The following is a 10,236-nucleotide window of genomic DNA, read 5'->3' as shown; positions in this document are numbered from 1 at the left end:
AAATGGCAAGTAAACACCATAATTACATATCTGCCATCATGCAAGAGGGTCCAAATAAGTGTCCGAGAGTTTACACCCTAAAGCTTGAGAAATGGAAAATAAACACCATAATTACATATCTGCCATCATGCAAGAGGGTTCAAACCAGTGTCCAAGAGTTTACACCCTAAAGCATGAGAAATGGCAAGTACACACCATTATTACATATCTATCATCGTGCGTGGGGGTCCGAATAAGTGTCCGAGAATTTACACCCTAAAGCATGAGAAATGGGAAGTAAACACCATAATTACATCACTGCCATCATGCAAGAGGGACCGAATAAGTGTCCGAGTGTTTAAACCCTAATGCATTAGAAATGGCTAGTAAACACCATAATTACCAATCTACCATCATGCATGAGGGTCCGAATAAATGGCCGAGTCTTCGAATCCTAATGCATGGGAAATGCCAAGTAAACACAATAATTACATACCTGCCATCATGCAAGAGGGTCCGAATAAGTGTACGATTATTTAAACCCTAATGCATGAGAAATGGCATGTAAACACCATAATTATATATCCGTCATCATGCAAGAGGGTCTGAATAAGTGTCGAGTGTTCGAACGCTAATGTATGAGAAATTGCAAGAAAACACCATAATTACATATCTGCATCATGCAAGAGGGTCTGAATAAGTGTCCGAGTGTTTAAACCATAATGCATGAGAAATAGAAAGTAAAGACCATAATTACATATCTGCCATCATGCAAGATTGTCCAACAAAGTGTTCGAGTGTTTAAACCCTAATGCATCTGAAATGGAAAGTAAACACCATATTTACATATCTGCCATCATGCAAGAGGGTTCGAATAAGTGCCCGAGTGTCTAAATCCAAATGCATCACAAATGGCAAGTAAACATCATAATTACATATCTGCCATCATGCAAGTGGGTCCAAATAAGTGTCCGAGTGTTTGAACCCTAATGCATGAGAAATGGCAAGTAAACACCATAATTATATGTCTGCCATCATGCAAGAGGGTCCAAATAAGTGTCCGAGAGTTTACACCCTAAAGCAAGATAAATGGCAACTAAACACCATAATTACATATCTGCCATCATGCAAAATGGTCGAAATAAGTGTCCGAGAGTTTACACCCTAAAGCATAAGAAATGGCAAGTAAACACCATAATTACATATCTGCCATCATACGAGAGGGTCCGAATATGTGTCCGAGAATTTACACCCTAAAGCATGAGAAATGGCAAGTAAATACCATAATTACATATCTGCCATCATACAAAAGGGTCCGAATAAGTGTGCGAATGTTTAAACCCAAATGCATGAGAAATGGAAACCAAATGCCATAATTACATATCTGCCATCATGCATGAGGATCCGAATAAGTGTTCGAGTGTTCAAACCCTAATGTATGAGAAATTGCAAGAAAACCCCATAATTACATTTCTGTCATCATGCAAGAGGGTCCGAATAAGTGTCCGACTGTTTAAACCCTAATGCAAGAGAAATGGCAAGTAAACACCATTATTAAATATTTGCAATTATGCAAGAGGGTCCAAATAAGCGTCTGAAATTTTACACCCTAATGCATGAGAAATGGCAAGTGAACACCATCATTACACCCTAAGTGTCCGAGTATTTAAACCCTAATGCGTCACAAATGGCAAGTAAACGCCGTAATTACATATATGCCATCATGCAAGAGGGTCCGATTAAGTTTCCGAGTGTTCGAGCCCTAATGCATGAGAAATGGCATGTAAACACCATAACTACTTATCTACCATCATGCAAGAGGGTCCCAATAAGCGTCCGAGAGTTTACATCCTAATGCATGAGAAATGGCAAGTAAACACCATCGTTACATATCTATCATCATGCAAGACCGTCCGAATAAGTGTCCGAGGGTTTAAATCCTAATGCATCACAAATGGAAAATAAACACCATAATTACATATCTGCCATCATGCAAGTGTATCTGAATAAGTGTTCGAGTGTTTGAACCCTAATGCATGAGAAATGGCAACTAAACACTATAATTACATATCTGCCATCATGCAAGAGGGTCCACATAAGTGTTCGAGAGTTTACACCCTAAAGCATGAGAAATGGCAAGCAAACACCAAAATTACATATCTGTCATCCTGCCAGAGGGCCCAAATAAGTGTCCCAGAGTTTATAACCTAAAGCATGAGAAATGGCAAGTAAACACCATGATTACATATCTGCCATCATGCAAGAGGGTCCAAAAATAGTGTCCGAGAGTTTACACCCTAAAGCATGTGAAATGGGAAGCAAACACCATAATTGCATATCTTCCATCATGCAAGAGGGTCCGAATAAGTGTCCGAGTGTTTAAATCCTAATGCATGAGAAATGGCAAGTAAACACCATAATTACATATCTGCCATCGTGCATGAGGGTCCGAATAAGTGTACCACTGTTTAAACCCAAATACATGAGAAATGGCAAGTAAACACCATAATTACCTATCTGCCATCATGCAAGAGGGTCCAAATAAGTGTCCGATTGTTTAAACCCCAATGTATGAGAAATGGCATGTGAACACCATAATTACATATCTGCCATCATGCAAGAGGGTCAGAATAAGTGTCTGAGTGTTTAAACCCTAATGCCTGAGAAATTGCAAGTAAACACCATAATTACATATCTGTCATCACCCAAGAGGGTCTGAATAAGTGTCTGAGTGTTTAAACCCTAATGCATCAAAAATGACAAATAAACACCATAATTGCATATCTGCCATCATGCAAGAGGGTCCAAAAAAGTGTCTGAGTGTTCGAACCCTAATGCCTGAGAAATGGCAAGTAAACACCATAATTACATATCTGCCATCATGCAAGAGGGTCCCAATAAGCGTCCGCGAGTTTCCACCCTAATGCATGAGAAATGGCATGTAAACAACATCATTACATATCTGCCATCATGCAAGAGGGTCCGAATAAGTGTCCGAGTGTTTAAATCCTAATGCATCACAAATGGCAAGTAAACACCATAATTACATATCTGCCATCATGCAAATGGGGCCGAATAAGTATCCAAGTGTATGAACCCTAATGTGTGAGAAATGGCAAGTAAACACCATAATTACGTATCTGCCATCATGCAAGAGGGTCCAAATAAGCGTCCGAGAGTTTGCACCCTAAAGCATGAGAAATGGCAAGTAAACACCATAATTACATATCTACCATCATGCATGAGGGTCCGAATAACTGTCCGAGTGTCTAAACCCAAATTCATGAGAAATGGCAAGTAAACACCATCATTACATATCTGCCATTACGCTAGAGGGTCCGAATAAGTGTCCGAGTACTTAAACCTTAATGCATCAGAAATGGCAAGTGAACACCATTACGCTCGATTCGTGTCACGGTTCTTAATCTCGAACCAAAGAGTCCAAATCTGGCAAATTGTTTTGAGAAAACTGATTTTAGGAAAGAAGTGCCAACATGAACTGCTTTGCCGGATACAGAGTCGCCACCTAAATATTTTTTATGGGAGAATTTAGGAAACCCTGACTCGGTGCCGAAGGCCACATGTCCGTCATCACCGGAGTTGTCTCAGCTCGGGAGCTAGTGTACGAATGGGAAAGGTCAACCATGAGCACCCCCTCTCGCCCGATCCGAAGATCGGCCTCTACTAACCGTGATATCCGTTTTTTGAAAACTTTATATGTTCTTATTCCATTTATTAGCCTAGAATTACTATGTTATGCGCACAGTAAACAAGTATAGACTAGATTGCCTAATTTGGAAACACGCATTGCATATCCATTTTTTTGAAAAGCGTTTTGGAAATTGCTACTCACAAGTAGGCTAAAGTACGGATTTCAACGAATTTTTCCAACTCAAACAATCCAACCTTCATCCACAGGCATTCAAACAGTTTATAACAAATAAGCATCTAGCCGCATGGTAAGCACGTTATCATGGCAACATTCATACGCATGCAATATGCTAAAGCAAAAATGCTTACATCGTACTCCGTGCCAAAACAACAAACTAGTTAGCAAACATGCATGTCCTAGTTCATGTCAAGTTGACTAATGCAACGCATGCAGAATGCAATTAGAGTAGGCTCGGCTAACCTAATCATGGCATGCGAAAATGCGATCAATTTGATGCACGTATTCAATTTGGAATTGGGGTACAAATGCAGTTAGCATGATGTACCAAGCCTAATGCGTGCAATACAAATGCATGAATGCACGCATGCATAGCATAAGGTATGCTAATTTCAAAAATGCCCTAATCTACCACCATAAGCAGGTAAATAAAAGGGAAGAAAGACGTGAGGTTGGAAGACATACACACACTCGCGCACACTTATTACATAATTGCCCTCACTCGGAGGGGCCAAATGAATATTACAGTCCGAATAATAAACAAATAAATTATTACAGAACTTCTAATTTACTTAATAGGATGAATGCAAAAGGAAGAAAGGTGGCCACAGCCCCCTGCCTCGAGATGCGCGTGTGATGCATGCTCGAAACCTGGCTCGCCTGGAAAACCCGTACCATACCCCTGCCACCTCTGTTTATACTACCCTGTCTCTCTGAAAATTGCCAAAGCCCTAGGACAGGTTCCTTGCATGCTGCAGAGTACCACCGGCTAGGGGAAATTCCCACCGGCAGTGCAGAATTTCCATCGGCTGTTTTTGGGTTTATCGGCCATTCATCAACGGCCGGTCGGCACTGAATTATGCCGGTCGGCAGGAGCTTCCTGCAGAAGACAGATTTGACAGCAACAGAGAACAGACAGTATATGGCATGGGATTTCAGGCACATGTGAGCATGGTCATGCTTCCCATCATGCTTTGAACTCAGGAAAGCATGGCCCTCGACCCTCGAGCCATCAATGGTGCATGATAGCCCAAGGGATCAAGTTTGCCACTTGATGTAAAGATGCATGCAACCACACAAATGAGGACCAAGACCCTATCATGCCGAAGTCAAGGGTCCCGGTGACCGAGAATCAAGGCACATTACATCACTCATAGTATGAATGTTCCTTGACTCTCACACTTGGTTTGACACCCCAAACCAAGTAATGCAATGCATGTTATACTCACATGGCTCAAAATGCAACATGGTACTAATTATACAAGGCATACTAAATGTCATGCAACTAATATGGCAAGAATGTAATGCTAGGCATGCAAGATGCAAATGCAATGCAAACATGGACCATTTAAGGAATGGGATCAACATATTACAACACTTAATGAAGCAATCATGCAATGGACATGAGACAAGCATGCAAGAGGGCCTTAAACCGTAAAGGGGCAGACCTTGATCCACCCCAAAACAATGGCCAAAAATGCCTAGAAAGGTGGACCAATACTCATGCTAACAAGCAAACCAATGGTCCTAAGGTTAAGGCACAAAAAGGAGGCACTTCACTCCCACCAACAAGACCACTCATGGCATGACTTGGACAAGCCAAACCAGAATTTTAATATGCAAGAATGGACTCCAAAACCCATTAATATGGCAGCTAAAGTGACCCCAAAGAGGTGTGTGCACCAAGGCTCATATCTAGGCATAAAAGGGCACACCCTCAAGGCATAAAGGAGGTCACACATGCACACATATAAACATGATTTATAGACTGAAATGTGGTCCTAAATGATGCCAAATCATGAGGATGATCATAGTTATGCATGCTAGAGGTCAATATGCTCAAAGCTTACAAGCCAAAACATAAAGAGACGACACCAAACAAGGCAAGTATGACTGAATTGAATGGCCAACAGACCTTAAACATGGTGAAATAATGCCAACATCTTCATGGAATCAAGCCAACACATGCAAGAATCATGGCCTAAACACAAGATACAATTCTAGGCCAAATGAAGAAATGTAAAGCAAGCATATTAAGCATGCAAATGGGTACAAATCCGGCCAAAAACAGAGATCACATATGACCTAAAACACCTAAAAAACTTCTAAAATGAGGCCAAAAATGATCAAGCATGCATGTTACCCTTTTAAGACAAAATACAAGGAAACAAGACAATGAAGGGAGAGGGGTGTCCGTCCCCTATGCAAGACTTCAAACCTCCTTCCTCACCACTGAAAATCCACTGGTTTTTAGTGGTGAGAAGACCAAAACACTTAAGCAAACAAAGCCTTACCAAAGAGGCAACAAAAAGGCCAAATAAGGCCTAAGAGGGTGAGTTTGAACTCAAACCATGAAAGACTCTTAATGAAAGTTCTTAAGCATGAAAATACAAGCCTTTTTTATGTTATGCACAAAAACTAAATCAGCAAGTAAGATAGGTAAAAAGCTAGTGCAAGTTTGGGGAAACTAAAGTAAAATGCTCACCCTTGAAGCACACTTCAAGAACAGCCAAGGCAGCCTCCTTCTTTTGATCAAAAACAGCCCAAAACCTCATGAATCAACCCTCAAAGTCCTCAATCTCGGAGCAAGGTGTAATAGTGTGTTATTGGTGCAAAAGTAAGGTAAAATCACACTTTTAGGCCAAGAAACACACACAAAGGAGGAGAGAGAGGGAGATGTAGAGATAGGGTGTATCTATATGTGGAAGCTCTGGTTTTGCCTTCAAAATCTCTAACCTAGAGCAAAGAGAAGGCCTCTCCTCTTATAGAACTCCCTCTTGCAAAGCTTATACAACAAGCTTGCTTAGAGGGAGATCCCTCCATACACGTGTATGGAGGGAAGTAGAGTTGGTGCCAGCTATCACAGCTGGCACAAAATATCTACATAAAGTAGATGAACAGTGGTCGGCTGCCCAAAAATGTCATTTTGACAAAAAAAAAGGTGCCGACCAGCAACAAAAGGTGCCAACCGGCAGAAAATATTGCCGATGGAAGCAAAAACCAGCCGGTGGCCTCTAGCCACTGCCGGTGGTGTGTGGGGATGCCTCACAAGGCATTCCCTGCCCCTGCAAGGCAAAACACAAGTGTTTGGTGTGAAATCAGACACTAAACAGTCAAGTTCGGAGATCCTGAGGCGGGGCGCGTAGCCGAGACCTCCGGGAACTCCAAACGAACACAAACAAGGATAATCACCAAGTGTTCCAATGGTGACGTCCAAGTCTTGAGGACGGTCAAAAATGGGGTGTCTACAGTTGCCCCTCTTTAACAGAACTCGAAAGTCATGACAATGACGGGAGTGAACGTCAAAGCCGAGAGACGACCCATTTTTGACGAGGCCGAAGACTCAGACAAACATGCAAGACAAACGAGATATGAGCCTGAAGGCAGGGGCAAAATGCAAGACAATGCACGAAGCCGAGCATAACTTAAGATCATGCAAAGAAAGCTGTAACGAAGCACACATGCGACAATTTTAAGCTAGCATACACCGAACTACACTACAATGCAGAAGGGATGTAAGAGAATCATGTAATTCTCAATACGTCTCACTCGGAGGATATAATACCTGTGCGGCTCGTCTGGTTATGCCAGCCTCAAATGAACTGTACATACAATATCGTGCCTGCAAAGAAAACAAACTTAACAGGTACAATATCGTTAGCAGCATGCATAATAGTGTACTCGAAATGCATGACAACGCAAAGCGAGTGGGGAGTATAAGAATGCCGCGAAGGTATAGATGTGTAAGTGGAACATGCGGTCTACGCAGGCAATGAGTTTGATCGTAAGTATGCGGCCTACACAAGCAATGAAATTGGACATAAGAATGCGGTCTACGCAAGTAGAATATGCGGTCTACGCAAGTAGAATATGCGGTCTACGCAAGTAGAATATGCGGTCTACACAAGTAACGAAATTGAACAATCATGCGGTCTACGCAAGTAATGTAATCAACATGCGGTCTACGCGGGCAAAACGTGCGGTCTACGCAGGCGATGAATTGAACAATTATGCGGTCTACACAAGCAAAACATGCGGTCTACGCAGGTAATGGAATTGATTAATCATGCGGTCTACGCAAGCAAAACATGCGGTCTACGCAGGTAATGGGAGTGATTACAAACATGCGGTCTATGCAGGTAATGTAATTAACATATGGTCTACGCAAGTAAAGGAAGTGATTACAAACATGCGGTATACGCAGGTAATGTAATTAACATGCGGTCTACGCAAGTAAAGAAAGTGATTACAAACATGCGGCCTACGCAGGTGATGTAATTAACATGCGGTCTATGCAAGTAAAGAAAGTGATTACAAGCATGCGGTCTACGCAGGTAATGTAATTAACATGCGGTCTACGCAAGTAACGAAAGTGATTACAAACATGCGGTCTACGCAGGTAATGTAATTAACATGCGGTCTACGCAAGTAAAGAAAATGATTACAAACATGCGGTCTACGCAGGTGATGTAATTAACATGCGGTCTATGCAAGTAAAGAAAGTGATTACAAACATGCGGTCTACGCAGGTGATGTAATTAACATGCTTGAACATATGTGAGTGAGGACATATCATTCATAATGCAAGGATGTAACACAGCGTAATTGAAGCGATTTGTGGGAACCCTCAAGACATGAAAAGGATACAGGAAGGAACGTTCTTCGTACGTATCGAGCATCATTCGTAGAAGTTGTGGCCTGAGGTCAACTCGAAGGTCCACGTTTCAAAAGTGCGCTTCCCCGCATGGTCTCAAGTAACGAAGGTGCGAAACCATGTCGTTGACCCGAACAAATGCACGGAAGGTGCGTTGACCGCAGGGGGAGTTTTGCTGGTATCCATTCCGACACTTGGCTACCTTGTCATTCTTATGTTTTACTTTCCTTTTTACTAGTAGTTTAAGCATATTGCACTGCCTCGGGCAGGTTTTATTCTTTCTCAAAATTACACATTTTGCAAAGCACGTGATAGGAATGAAACAACCATTTTATTCAAAAGATGTTTGCGATTGTAAAATTTCTATGCATCGCATCGCTAGGTATCACACCACAATGTGAACGAAATTGAACTCATCTTGAACACCGAGTATTCGCATCGTAATAATCAGGCAGTGAACCGACTTACAACTCGATAAGCAAATGTACAAAGACATGATAGGACCAAACAAGCATGAGTACAACTCGACAAATAAATCAAAGACTCAAAGAGAGTGAAATACAACTCGATAAGCAAATGTTCAAAAACTCGACAAGCAGACAGGCGTGACTTCGCAAGAATCGATCACCGGGGGAGGGATCGGAGGTGGTGGAGTTCCCCAATCCCTAGCATAAACAGCTCAGGGAACCCGAAGGAAGCCCATCGGCCAAGGGGAGAGGCCATCGGCCACGAGGAATGGCCATCGGCCAAAACTTTGTTCGGTCGGCAAAATATGATGGCCGGTCGGCAAAATGTTTGGCCAGCCAGCTATGAATGAGGGAATCACCAGAATGCTGACACTTGTCCTCCACCCAACCTTATCTCCTACAAAAGACCCTAACTTCGTAGTTTTTCTCAATTCCACACTGATTTGCTCTGATGGAAGAGTTTCTTGCTCAAAATCTCACAGCTTGGATTGCTAGCTTGAATGGCTCGGAAAAGTTGAATTTCCGGGGTTTCGGCATAAATGCACTATTCACTCTAGGTCGTACCCCGTTGTACCTCCCGTTTCTTCGAGTTGCGGCAAGGTTTTGGAATCCGGTGACACATGTCTTTAGCTTCGCCGGGCAAGAGATATGTCCTACCTTTGAGGATTTCCGAGCCTTAATGGAGTCCGAGCGCGACGAGGAGCTCCTGCCCCAACTTAATTTTGGCCATGCCCATTCCTTAGGGTGAATGTGTGGACTCAGTATGCGTGACGCTCGGTCTCTGATTTGTGACGGGATGCTGGACATTCCGAGTTTGACCAATCGGTTTTCTGATGCTGGTGATCGCAACAACCATCACCGGCAAGGCTTCCGGCGACACGCCCTCTGTTTGTGCATGCTATCCCATTTCCTATTTGTCTCAGGCTCTGGAGGGTCTAGTGTCCGGCTGATTGAGGTTGCCCATGGCTTGAAGGAGGACAAGAGTTGCATTGCCATGACTCTGGCCGAGACGTTAATGGGCTTAGACGCCTTTTATCGTCATGAGACGACCAGATTAGCAGGAAGTCGACTACTACTACAGGTAATGTTTCCCACCCAATCTCGCATTATGCATTGCTCACATCACTCGGCCCTCAAGCTCGGTCTTTTCTCACAAAACCCTATTCTCACTTTTCTCTCTTCGTACATCTCTCTATTCTTTACTCTCTCATTTTTCATCCCTCGCCAGGTATGGTTGATGGACAAAC

Source organism: Camellia sinensis, chromosome 5 (assembly GCF_055761805.1).
Source record: "Camellia sinensis isolate YWXY chromosome 5, ASM5576180v1, whole genome shotgun sequence".
Lineage (NCBI taxonomy): Eukaryota > Viridiplantae > Streptophyta > Magnoliopsida > Ericales > Theaceae > Camellia > Camellia sinensis.
This window is presented reverse-complemented; position numbering follows the sequence as displayed.